The 13,218-nt window shown below is 42.9% G+C and overlaps 1 long non-coding RNA gene across 2 annotated transcripts in view; it reads right to left on the reverse strand.

Moving 5' to 3' along the window:
* Positions 1 to 8,450: 8,450 nt before the first annotated feature.
* LOC117351897 overlaps positions 8,451 to 13,218 on the reverse strand; it is a 212,152-nt gene continuing 207,384 nt past the window's right edge. For both annotated transcript variants that reach the window (XR_004537524.1, XR_004537523.1), the window contains one exon: positions 8,451 to 8,743. This is a non-coding gene — a long non-coding RNA (uncharacterized LOC117351897). The remainder of the gene's footprint in view (positions 8,744 to 13,218) is intronic.

Consider the following 13,218-nt stretch of genomic DNA (forward strand, 5'->3'; position numbering starts at 1 on the left):
CCGTTTTAATGTGCTGTAGGACCACTACCAGAGAATGAGTCGATAATAAGACCTGTATTCTCTTTAGGGTGCCGATATTGACGGCCGACTAAAAAGCGGCCACTGATTTAGTGTCAATCATGCAAAGGCGCCCTTTAGAGAATCTCACTTCCGTGAAAGATAGGCGCCAGAAATGTGGGTCTGGGTTTTCTGGGCCTACATTCCTGGTGCCTATCTTTGTTGTGAATCGTGCCTACATAGGTGCTTTAGACTGCGTAGGTGTAATTCCGATATGCATTATTTAGGAACCAGTAGATGTTTTAATATTACTCTTTTTTTTTTTTTTTTGCCGTTTTAAATGGTATTTGTTAATTAACTTGGGCTCCAGTAGGAAGCCTACTGGTGCTTAAATTTAGGCACTTTTTCTAGAAATTCCCTCTAAAGATCTGATTCTATAAAGGCGCTATTGAAAACAGCGCTTACCACATATCAGTCAAATTAAGGCACCATTTATAGAATTGTGTCTAGTGACACCTAACTTGACTTAGGCATTGGTAGGCATCATAATTCCCCCCTTTTACAAAACCATAGTGTAGGTTTTAGCGCCAGCCAAAGCGGTAACAGCTCCGATACTCATAGGAATTCTATGAGCATCGGAGCTGTTACTGCTGTGGTCAGCGCTAAAAAACGTACTATGGTTTTGTAATGGGGGTGGGGGGAAATGTTAGGTGTCTAATTTACCGGTGCCTAACATAGATGCCTACTGACATCTAACTATCTACTGACTCTATTAGTTTTTAGATCTTCCTTCGAGTCAACCAGCATACATATCAATAAGAAGATCTTAAATGGATTTGTCTTAATACTTTATACACTCACAGACTTCAGTGATACCGTCTGTATGCCGCTAAACTTTTAGATCGTACAGAGACAATTGGTATCCCTAATCGTCATCGGTTTCATAGTTATTTTGCAATACTTTTTAAATGTTTTCAATAAATATATTTAAATGTTAAAGTACTCATCTTATACTACGCGGGTGGGGGTAAGCACTCCGACGTAGTCCTATGTTTCGCCCATAAGGGTTGTATCAAGGAAATCCCCCTTAGTACAAACAGCTCATGCTCCCCGCGTTATAGATTTAAATCAGGAAACCAATTGTCTCTGTATGATCTAAAAGTTTAGCGGCATACAGAAGGTATCACTGAGGTCTGTGAGTGTATAAAGTATTAAGACAAATCCATATAAGATCTTCTTATTGATATGTATACTGACATCTAAGTCATTCCATGCCCAAGCTCCGCCCTAATCAAATCCACTTTTCACGTGGGTGCAGGTAGGAGCCTTGGTCTAGGCGTTACTAGGTACCATGCTGATTTCTGCACAGAACATAATATTTTTTAATTGTTATTTATTGACTTTTAAAGGTATTTTCAATTATCACACCATTTAAGCCAATTTTTAAAAAGTTAGGCTTTGCGCAGAGAATGGCTAGGTGCTGCTAAACACTGCCAACCTAGGTGCCATTTATAGAAACATGACATCAGATAAAGGCCAATCTAGTCTGCCCATCCGCAGTAACCATTATCTCTATCAGGGCCTTATAACAAAAAGATAGAAATCATTAAAAAAGGCTATGCGAAATTAAAAAAAGCTTTTAATTGCTTTTCAAAATATAAAAGAAATCCCCTTTCTAGTCTCTGTTTTAATGATAATTCATTACATATCTTTAGTCCAATTACAGAAATCTTATGTGCATGTATAGAATTTTTATAAGCAAAACTAATTGGGGGACAATCAAAGGTTTCTGCAAACTGGAGTGTAATAATGTTCATATTGGTTTATGACAGGGATAGGGAACTCCGGTCCTCGAGAGCCATATTCCAGTCGGGTTTTCAGGATTTCCCCAATTAATATGCATGAGAGCTATGTGCATGCACTGCTTTCAATGCATATTCATTGTGGAAATGCTGAAAACCCGACTGGAATACGGCTCTCGAGGTCCGGAGTTACCTACCCCTGGTTTATAGTAAGACAACCTAGAAGACAAATCAGCCAAAGGCAATAGAAATAACATTTTAAATAATAAACATAAGCACTTAAGATGAGGACACTTAATTGTTGACTAATATAGAGGAAATATGATCAAAATTTGTCTCTTCACTGATCAAATGTACTACAGCTATTTGAGTATCTTATAACGATTGATGTGCAGAACTTGGAAGTTCAGCATAATGAATAAAAATATGTTTAAATACCAAAGTTTGTACTGGAGTTCAAAAGGCTGATGTGTCTCATAATGAGCTTAATTGGCAAAGCAAACATAATGAACATCCTTCAGAATCTATATCGTCAGTTTTGAATCTTAATATCAGTGCTGGATATCGAACCCTATGAGCACTGGAATAGTCTGACATACTAAGGCAGGGATCTCAAAGTCCCTCCTTGAGGGCCGCAATCTAGTCGGGTTTTCAGGATTTCCCCAATGAATATGCATTGAAAGCAGTGCATACACACAGATCTCATGCATATTCATTGGAGAAATCCTGAAAACCCGACTGGATTGCAGCCCTCAAGGAAGGACTTTGAGACCCCTGCACTAAGGTGACAAAAGAAGGAGATGTGTATCTAGGTTCGTTAGAAAGAACCTCTGTGATTTAAAGTTAATCCACTCTGCACAAACCACTTATTCATCTGCTCAAAATGATCAAAGAAATCTAATTTAGAGAGACTCTTAATTATTTGAAAGGGCATAACTAATCTATTTTTTAGATATATTTCTGGACTGCTGACTTGGCACCTATGGAAGGATTTCCTCTTTTCTGTAGTCTTTTAACCACAGCTATGTGTAGTGGAAGTTGGAGTCTACAGCCTAGTAGAAAATGACACGGTGACAAAATTCATCAGCGTTCCCGTCCCGCGGGAAACCATCTTCATGTCATTCTTTAAGGAGAGAGGGAAGAATCAGAGTATGAATGGCCACAACCACTGACCCGCAAGCTTTGCTTTGAAGAATGCTGGTATAGAAGGACCGAGGTTGAAACAGACACTACAGAATGACAGTCTCTGGTATCCAGAGCAGATATTGTGATGTCATAATGCCTCATTCCACCAGTGCCTAAGAGCCAATCACATCAGTGATGTCACAATGGCTTCATTATCCTTGGCTCACATAAGAATCAGAGTATGAATGGCCACAACCACTGACCCGCAACCTTTGCTTTGAAGAATGCTGGTGTAGAAGGACTGAGGTTGAAATAGACACTAGAAAATGACATGGGATTATTTCCCACGGTTATCCGCGGGGACGGGGACGGTGATGAATTTTGTCACCGTGTCATTCTCTACAGCCTAGGATTAACGCCGTTCCTTGAACTTGGCTATAAAGGGTACTGTATCTTTAAATGGTGGTACATATCACTTTTGGGAAGATGGCCCATTAGCTTTCCTCTAGTAATGACCTTCCATAAGCATGTTAAAATGCCTCCACTCCTTGGATGTTTTATAAGACTTCTTTAGAGGTAGTTGTTGCCAATGCTGCATCTGGAACTGGGGCTGTGGATAGAACAGAGATGAAAGGCCAGAGGTATCCTTAACACTTTCCACTTCCTGCTTTATCTTGGCCCTGGCAGTGTCTCAACCTACCAGGGGTGAAGCTACCAATGAGTGAGCGTGGCAAAATACCAAGGGTCGCCCAATGGTAGGGGTCCACCTGAAGCTGCTTTTGTCTGCAGATCCAGTATTTCTACCTTCTTCTCTCCCTCTCTTCTACACATTTGTGACTAGCACAGCATCGTTCCATCCCACCTCTGTTCCCCCCCCCCCTTCCTGACAAAACTTCCTGTGGGTGGATGTGGTAGAGAAAAGGCCCCATTGGCTGGAGGCGGCTACTTTGCAGGGCTATCTCTACAATTCAGTGGCTTAGTAAAGGGGGAGTGGACCTCCCCGGGGCACCAAGTCGGTGGGGATGCTGGCACCTCTCTGCCTCACCCTGCTACACGCTCACGCCATCCCTCCCCCACCCCATACCTCTGTATTATCTTCACTAGTGCGAGCAACTTCTGCCTGTTGCTTGCACCAGCCTGATTCTCCTCTGAATCACTTCTACGTCATGGGGCCAGGAAGTGACATCAGAGGGAAATCCAATGCTGGCACGAGGAGCATGCTGTAGAAGCCACTTGCGCTAGCAAAGAATAAGAGGTACGGGGGAAGAGAGAGCACAAGTGTGGAATGTGAGGCGGGAAGGAGTGGGGGGGGGGCAGAGAGGAGCAGGGCCCAAAATAGTCAGGGGGGCCCGCTGAAGGGCGACTTACCATGCCAATTTTTTTTTTTTTTTTCAGATGGCAACGGGCCTCCACCCGGCATCGACAATGACAACACCAGCCCTCCCCCCCCTCCATCGACGGACAGCAACGCGGCCTGCTCAGATCCAAGAAGATCCCACGATGAATACATCTTCCGGTCCATCCCCCCTCCGACGTCACTTCTTCCGGCAGACGCAGTCATTGCAGGATCTTCCTGGAGCTCAGCCAGCCACATTGCCACTGATGCCGGGGTGAGGCCGCGTTTCCGTCCCTCAATGCTGGGGGGGAGGGCTGGTGTTGGCGCTGTTTCTGTTACTGGGGGAGTCTGTTGCCGTGTGGAAAGGGTGGTGGAGAGAGAGAAAGGGGGCAGATGCTGATGGAATTGGTGTGCATGGGAAGGATACTGGATGGAATTGGGTTGGAGGGAAAGAAAGGGGGCTGATGCTGATGGAATTGGTGTGCAGGGAAAGGAGGAGGACATAAGGGGGAAGGATAAGAACATAAGAAAAGCCTTCACCGGATCGGACCGAGGTCCATCCAGTCCGGTGATCCGCACACGCGGCGGCCCCTTTAGGTCCTGCCGAATGGAGACCCAGATATACCATAGCCCTCAATATGATTTGCAAGAAGGTGTGCATCCAACTTGCGCTTGAATCCCAGAACAGTAATCTCTGTCACAACATCCTCCGGGAGAGCATTCCAAATTCCCACCACGCGCTGTGTGAAAAAGTACTTCCTGATATCCGTCCTGAACCTGCTGCCACTCAGTTTCAGTCTATGACCTCTTGTCCGTGTCACATCTGAAAAAGTTAGTAATGCTTCTTCTTAGTCGATTTTATCAAATCCCTTTACTATTTTAAAAGTCTCTATTAAATCCCCTCTCAGTCTTCTCTGCTCGAGGGTAAACAATCCCAATTTCCTAAGGCGCTCTTTGTAGCTCAATTTCTCCAATCCCTTGACAAGTTTCGTAGCTCTCCTCTGTACCCTTTCCAGTAGAATTATATCCTTCTTGAGGTATGGAGACCAGTGTTGTACACAGTATTCCAATTGCCTGACCATTGCTCTATAAAGTGGCATTATTACTTCTTCCGATCTACTCTTGATCCCCTTCTTAATCATACCCAACATCCTATTAGCTTTCTTCGCCGCTGCCGCGCATTGATCCGAAGGCTTTAGGGTTCTGTCAATCAGTACCCCCAAATCCCTTTCTTGTTCGCAATTTGCTAATGTCGCCCCCAACATCTTATACTCGTGTTCTTTGTTTTTTTTTCAGATACTGGATGGAATTGGTTTGGAGGGAAAGAAAGGGAGCTGATGCTGATAAAAGTGGGGGGAAGGGAGAGGAGATAGTGAAATGCCAGATCATGGGGGTGCAGGAGAGAGAAGGGAAGAAGAGGAGAGACATGACAGACCATTGGAGGAGGGAATGGAAGAAGAAGGATGCCAAACCAATGGGGAGGAAGGGAAAGATGGAAGGGGGAGGCATACAGTTTCTGGAAGTGGCATAGAAGGACAGATGATGAAAGGAAGAGTGAGGAGAGCAGAAACCAGAGAAGATAAAGGTAGAAAATTTTTTTCTATTTATTCATTTTTTTGCTTTAGGGGACATGCATCGCTGTTTCTGTGGTGTTGCATTGTATGCAAAGTCCAGCTTCTTGGTGGTTCAATTTAACCTTTGTCTACGTATTTCTGTTTTATTCCCCCTTTTACAAAACTAGAGCATTTTTTAGCACTGGCCATGGTGGTAACAGCTCTAATGCTCAGAATTCTATGAGTATCTGAGCTGTTACGATCATGGCTAAAAACCATACTACAGTTTTGTAAAAGGGGGAGAGGTTAGTTTGTAATTAGATATTCCATACTAGGTGAACGTGTTTTCTGTGTTCTGTTTGTATGAAAGACATGGTTTTTTGTTAGCGTTCATTAGCCTTTTTTGGCAAAATGCATCGGGCATGGTTCTTGGGAGCATCTTGAATAAACCTGATTTGAATCTCCTTATATTCTGCCAATCTTTTGTTTCATCTTGGATTCTTTGGTGGACTGCTTGTCTTGTTGCAAATTAGCATACATGGAGTGGAATGTACTAGAGCAGGGGTCTCAAAGTCCCTCCTCAAGGGCCAAAACCCAGTCAGGTTTTCAGGATTTCCCCAATGAATATGCATGAGATCTATTAGCATACAATGAAAGCAATGCATGCAAATAGATCTCATGCATATTCATTGGGGAAATCCTGAAAACCCTACTGGATTGCGGCCCTCGAGGAGGGACTTTGAGACCCCTGTACTAGAGGAGTTACAGATTTTGTTGTTTATACATATATATGGGTTACAGTTGGTTGATGTAGAGTGAGGCAGTTGAGAGGAGTTGTAAACTTGGTTATTAATATAGACTTATATTTCGGATAGTATTACTGCTTTACAATATATTTGAACACTTTTACATATGCATGGAAAGGGTTCAGAGTTAAAGTCCTGGGTAAGTAGGTGGGAAGGGAAGGAAGGGGGATTTGTTCAGAGATGTTTAGGGGTTGCATAGAAGAAAAACTGTGCACTGGTATGCTAATCTTTGTTTGTTTTGAATTTAAAAAAAAGAAAGAAATACAAGTGTAAATAAGAAAACAGATAAATGGGGGCGGGGCATGGGTGGGGCAGAGTAAATTAGAAAACAGATAAATGAGGGCGGGGCATGGGTGGTGCAGGGCCAGGGGGGCCCAGTGTACTTGTGTGCCTAGGGGCCCTCGAAGAATTAATCCTGTCTTGGAGAGGAGGGCACAGGAATACCATTACTGGATATCCATCACAACACCATGGAGAAGCCAGACAGATGGGGAGGAGAATGGAAGGCAGAAGAAATGCTAGGGGAGCAGGGGGAAAGAGAGAGAGAAAATGCATAGGGGAATGCAAAGAAAGTTTGGGCTAATGCTGGATCTTGTGGGTGGTGAGGACGAATCAGAATACAAAAACACCCACAAAGGTGAAACTGCCTTCAGAACTGGGATAAAATTTGTACTTTATTGCATGAAATAGATATATGACCTGACACTGACAGTGTTTCGGCTCTTGCCTGCCTCAAGGGTCTTTTCTGTCTGTAAAATAACGAATCCCAAATAATACATGTGCTTCTCACTTCAGGGTGAAACTTGTGTATTATTTGGGAGTATCTCGCTGGAGCGAGGAGCACACGCATTGTATGGGATTTTGCACCACCTTTGGATTCATTATTTTACAGACAGAAAAGACCCCTGAGGCAGGCAAGAGCCGAAACACTGTCAGTATCGGGTCATATAGCTATTTCATGCAATAAAGTACAATTTTTTATCCCAGTTCTGGAGGCAGTTTCACCTTTGTGGGTGTTATTGTTTTTTAGCCAGATATTCAATAGAATTTTTCAGGTTAAATCTGAAACTGAATATATCACGATAAAGTTTTCTGAATAACAATAAAAAAAATAACTAGGACAAGTTTTTACTTGGATCGGATGCACCCACCTAATATTCCCTGGCTAGTGTTGAATGCTAACATTAGCTGGACAAAGCTCAGCCATGGCCCATAAATTTTATGCAGACAGTGACTCCCCCCTCCCCAATAAAAAAAATCCAGTTAGTGAATGGAGGGCAAAGGTAAATTAACCTCTGAAAATTTGTCTACCTAATCCCCAAAGTTAATTGACTGACTAATCTCTTTTGATTATGAACCTTTTCGTTCCTACCCTCTGCTTTCTCAAATTTTCACCATCAACTTTTGGAGATGTATCTATTTGCCCATTATATACCATGACTTAATCCAAAACCTCTTTTCCTTTGAAAATGTTTACATCTTGCATTGCTGTTTCATTTTCAACCTTTGTATGAGTCTATTGGATTTCCTTCACCCTTCTCTCCTATATAGAAAAAAAAAAAAAAGTAATTGTTGTAAATACCCAAAACTGAAGTCATTCAGAATTATCTCCAACCCTTTCCACAGTGACAGAATCCAAATGAGAGTTGGCATGACTGCACAAGTTTAGACAATTTTTCTCCTATCTCTACATTATATACCTGAAACAAAAGAGAGAGAGGTAAAAAAAAATAGATCTTATTTTGCCTCTAGCCCTGAGAGCTTGAAAATGGGAAAAAAAAATTGGAATAATGGCTCAAACCCAGGTAATAGTAGTAATTGTATCAGCTGCTATCACATTTAATCACAGTATTTAGATTGTATATAACGTGGACCCCAAAGTTCCATGGTAACACACAGGAGTGATTATGAGATCTATTATTGCAAAGCTAAAAGGTTTCCAATTACACCTCTCCAAGTGAGAGCTTGAAAGCAAAGGTGCGCATGTCCCCCACCTCTCGGCGTCTTGCCGAGAATGCATTAATTAGATTTTAAGCAGGGCTTTCAGACACACTCTGACAGAGCCCACTCTTCTGCAGCCTGTCATTTAAGGTGCCAGCAGACTGGGGGTTGATTTCTGTAGGCCTGCAAAAAAAAAAAAAAAAAAGTAGTGCCAAGTCTAGAAATTGTTCTTCACATATTTTTTATTTAAACAGCTCTGCTTTTAAAAACTAAATGACTCAGCTAGCAATCGTCATATCCACCCACATCTCTAGAATTGTATTTGCCTGTAAGGGGGGAAGTTGTCAATGTGGGCTACCGTTAGAACATATGTTACTGTTAACCCCAGTTCTTGGCAACTAGATTGTACTGCATGAAATGGGACCTGTGGAAAAGTAAGTAGTAAACCCCCCCCCAAAAAAAAACCATGTCTTCACAGCACACTGTAGTATTCAAATCTAGGCTAAAAGCCTACTTTTTCGAGATTGCTTTTAACTCCTAACTCCCACTCGCTTGTAAAGCACCCTCTCTGAGAAGCTCCCTAACCCCTTACTTGTCCTGTTTGTCTGCTTGATTAGATTGTAAGCTCAACTGAGCAGGGACCACATAAAGAACAGTTCTATATGGCCATTTTGAATTTTCAGGTTAAATGCTGACTAACATGCTTAACTGGATATGTGATAACTAACCCCACAGACCCAGACATCCAATGCTGGTGCCAGGACATTATTTATTTGATTTTTTTTAGCCCATCCCAAAGGAGCTCAGAACAGGTTACAAATCAGGCACTCAAGTATCTTCCCTATCTGTCCCAGCCCAGAAAGCTCACAGACTATCTAATGTACCTGAGGCGGGGAGGGGGGGGGGGAATTAAGTGATTTGCTCAGGGTCACAAGGAACAGCACAGGTTTGAACCCGTAACCTCAGGGCACTGAGGCTGTAGCTCTAACTATTACACCACATTCTCCTCATGGCCTGACATTGAATATCTGAGCATAACACCAGTGGCTAAAAAAATGTTGACCCTTGTCAGCTGACTATTTACTCCTAAAATAAATAAATACATTTGTATTCACCATATAAATGTTAGGAATGGAGTAGTGAGGGAGGCGGACCGCCCCGGATTCCATCTTGGCAAGGGCACAAGCTCCTCTCTCCTCCTCTCACCTCTTCAAAATCTTCAGTGGCAGCAAGCAGCATCTCCTAGCTGCTCCTTGCGCTGCCTTGGCTTTCCTTCTGTTGTCACTTCCTGGTTATGGAACCAAGAAGTGACGTCAGAGGGAGTGTTCTGTCTGAATCTCACTATACATAATGTGACCATTAATTTTTTTTCCATCAAAATGGGACATCTATTAATTTTCAGTCCCGCCCTAGCCCCATCTCCAATTTCTTCCATTCATTTTTCATGTACACACAGTATCTTATTAATTCATAATGGTAACCATAAAATAAAAAAAATAAACCAGAAAGCACACTATACGCAGAGAAAACGTTAATTATCATTTACGAGTTTCATGGGTCTTTTTCAAAGATGTCAAGGCAGATGACTTTAAAATATGCAATGTTACCTCAGTAACTATAGAAAAATAGACAAATATAGTGCAAAATATATAGCAGATATAAATTCTCAAAACTGACACATTTTGATCACTAAATCGAAAATAAAATCATTTTTCCTACCTTTGTTGTTTGGTGATTTCATGATTCTCTGGTTGTACTTCCTTCTGAGTGTGCATCCTTTCTTTCTTTCTTTCACAATCCAGCCCCATCTCCTTTGAGGTCTCTCTCTCTTTTCCCTCTGTTACCCTCTCCAGATCCAGTGTTAGTTCTTCTTTGTTCCAGGTCTCCCTCTCTCTCCCTTCTCTATTATGATCTTGCATCTCTCTGTTCTTCCTCAGGGTCTCTCCCCCTGCATCTGCCTCTTGTCTTTCCGCTTTGGTCCAGGCCTTTCTTTTCTAGTCTTACTTCTGCTTACAACCCCCCCCCCTTTTCTGCCTCTTACTCTCCTTCCTATATCCCCCTCACTGCTTTCCAGCCTTTGTCCCACCCCCCTCCCCCGAAGCCAGCCAGCCTACCTCCCTCCCTCTCTGTTGCACCAAAGCCAGCCTGCCTGCCTGTCTCCCTCCGAAGTCTGGCTTACCGCCGATTCCTCTGCTCCCCCCACCCAGTCCGCTGCCGCCACCCGCTGCAGCTTCTGGTCTGTCGCCATCACAACAACCACAGGAAAGGCATATCCAGGCGCCAGCCCAGAAGCCTGTTCCCCGATGTTGGGGAGAAAGCTTCTGGGCCGGTGCCTGGACATGCCTTTCCTACGGTTGTTGCGGCGGGCATGGAGAGAGCCCATACTCAGCGATCACCTGTCCCGTTTTCCCCACGCACAGCTTCGGGATATCGTCTCTGAAAACGTGACATTTCGGCATCCCAAAGCTGTGCGTGGGGACAACTGGACAGGGGTTCAAAACAGGAAGTATGTTCACATTAACTATACAGCTATGGTTTATTGTACAGTCTTGCTCTCAGGTTTTTGTGCTGTTATACAGGGACTCCTTTAAGTGTGAAACACTGCTAACTCACTCTGAAGTTATTGGCAGTTGTATGAGGTTCCCATACAGCTAACCCTTACATCTGTAATCTTAGTGTTACCAGCCAGACTCTGTATTTGTTGAGCAACTTTCTTTAATAACATGAGATCAAAATAAACACTCACAACTGATGACTTCAAGGCAGTTCATCTTTCATATAATCTTCTCACTTTATCAACTTTCCTATTCAAGCTGTGGAGTATGTCCACACCTTGTGGAAATAACTGTTCTCCAGACTTGGAGAATCCAAGCTGATGGGAGAACAATATTAAACTAAGGTTCTCATGCAACCATGCGGTCTCAAATATGGCAACAGTTCTCTGTTATACAGTGGTGCCTCGCATAACGAACGCTGCACACAACGAACTTCATGTCTTGATTCACACAACGAACTTCGTTTCACACAACGAACTTCACACAACGAACTTCGTTTCACACAACGAACTTCGTTTCACACAACGAAGTCGCCCGAGCTGCCGATGTATTGCATCCTTCCGCGCAGGCACTGCAGGCAGTCGTTAGTCACTGCGCTTAACTGCCCTCTCTCACTGTATACAGTCGTCCTTTTAAGATAAACTCAATATTTTTTATATATCATGGCTTCTAAAAAAAGCAGGAAGGTGATTTCTGTTGAAATGAAACGGGAAATAATTAGAAGGAGTGAATGTGGGGTAAAACAGTGTGACCTCGTCAAAGAGTTTGGCCTCAGCAAGACCACCATTTTCACCATTTTGACATATTTATCTTTTTTTATGTCATCTTAGCATATTTTATGCTGCAGAACGAATTATTTTTTTTAACATGTATTGTTATGGGAAAACGCGTTTCACATAACGAACTTTTCGCATAACAAACTTGCTCCTGGAACGAATTAAGTTCGTTGTGTGAGGCACCACTGTACTTGAGAAGAAGGGTAGGGCTTCAGCTCTGTTGAAGCAGCCTAGCTCTCTGGGAGAAGCAAAGCCCTCTGGGGATTTAAGTTCACATAGCACACCTTACTCATACATTTTAACATAAAAACACATAAACTTGATCTTGTATAAGAAAATGAGCAAATGGGGACACAAAGTGGGGGCAGAATAGGGAAAGTTAGGGCCGGTACGAGCAGCAGCTAAGAGATGATGCTTGCTGCCACTGAAGATTTTGAAGAAGCACACGGGCGGTACTATGGGGTTGAAATACAAAGGGGGGGGGAGTGCAATAGGGAAAAGTGCAGAGGTGCACAGCGTGACCTGTGCCCCAGGCACCTCCTTCTCTTGTTACACCACTCTTCTTCCCCCCTTTGATCCATACTTTGTAGATGTTCATTAGCTGCAAAGGGACTGAGTCTGGACAAACACGTATGCCCCGGGAATCAGAAAAGGAGCAGCCAATGGGCTCCGTCCACGAACACTGCCTATCGCCTCGCATTCATTCTCCTAAAGGCGTGCTGAAAGGGAGGAAAAACTAAATGAGGGGAGGAGGATCCAAAGGCAAAGGAATGTTGCTGTTTATGGAAAGAGAAGAGGAGAGAAATGATGCTGAAACAAACAAATTAAACTCCTTTTATTTTGTTGCTGAGATGGTCTCATCCAATCTGGGTTTCGACTCGGCTGCTCTCAGTCTTTCCATTCCCCGCAGCAGCATCTGTCTCCACTGTTGCTGCCATTAGCACTTTCCTATTTCTTTCTGTCCCTGGTAAGTATTTAAAATAAATGATGCTGAAAAGATATAATTTGTATATGAGATTAGTTAAATACATAATATTAAAGCTGATAAGATTATCTGGGGTTGCTTGATTTCAAGCCTGCCTGCTGGGGTAAATTATGTGTATATGTGTATTTATTTCTTCTTCCTGTCCCATACCGATTGTCAAGGTACAGACAAAGACAGGTTATTATTGCTTTCCTGCAACAGAAGAAATCAGAAACAAAAAACAGTGTTTGCTGCTGAATTTCACGAGACATGAAAAGTTCTGTTACGTGGCCATTGGTCCTGTGCTTTACCCAGAGCTTCTCCTGCATTGACCAAGGCCCTAAACATTAAGAACATAAGAAT

This window comes from Geotrypetes seraphini, chromosome 18 (assembly GCF_902459505.1).
Source record: "Geotrypetes seraphini chromosome 18, aGeoSer1.1, whole genome shotgun sequence".
In the NCBI taxonomy this organism is placed as follows: Eukaryota; Metazoa; Chordata; class Amphibia; order Gymnophiona; family Dermophiidae; genus Geotrypetes; species Geotrypetes seraphini.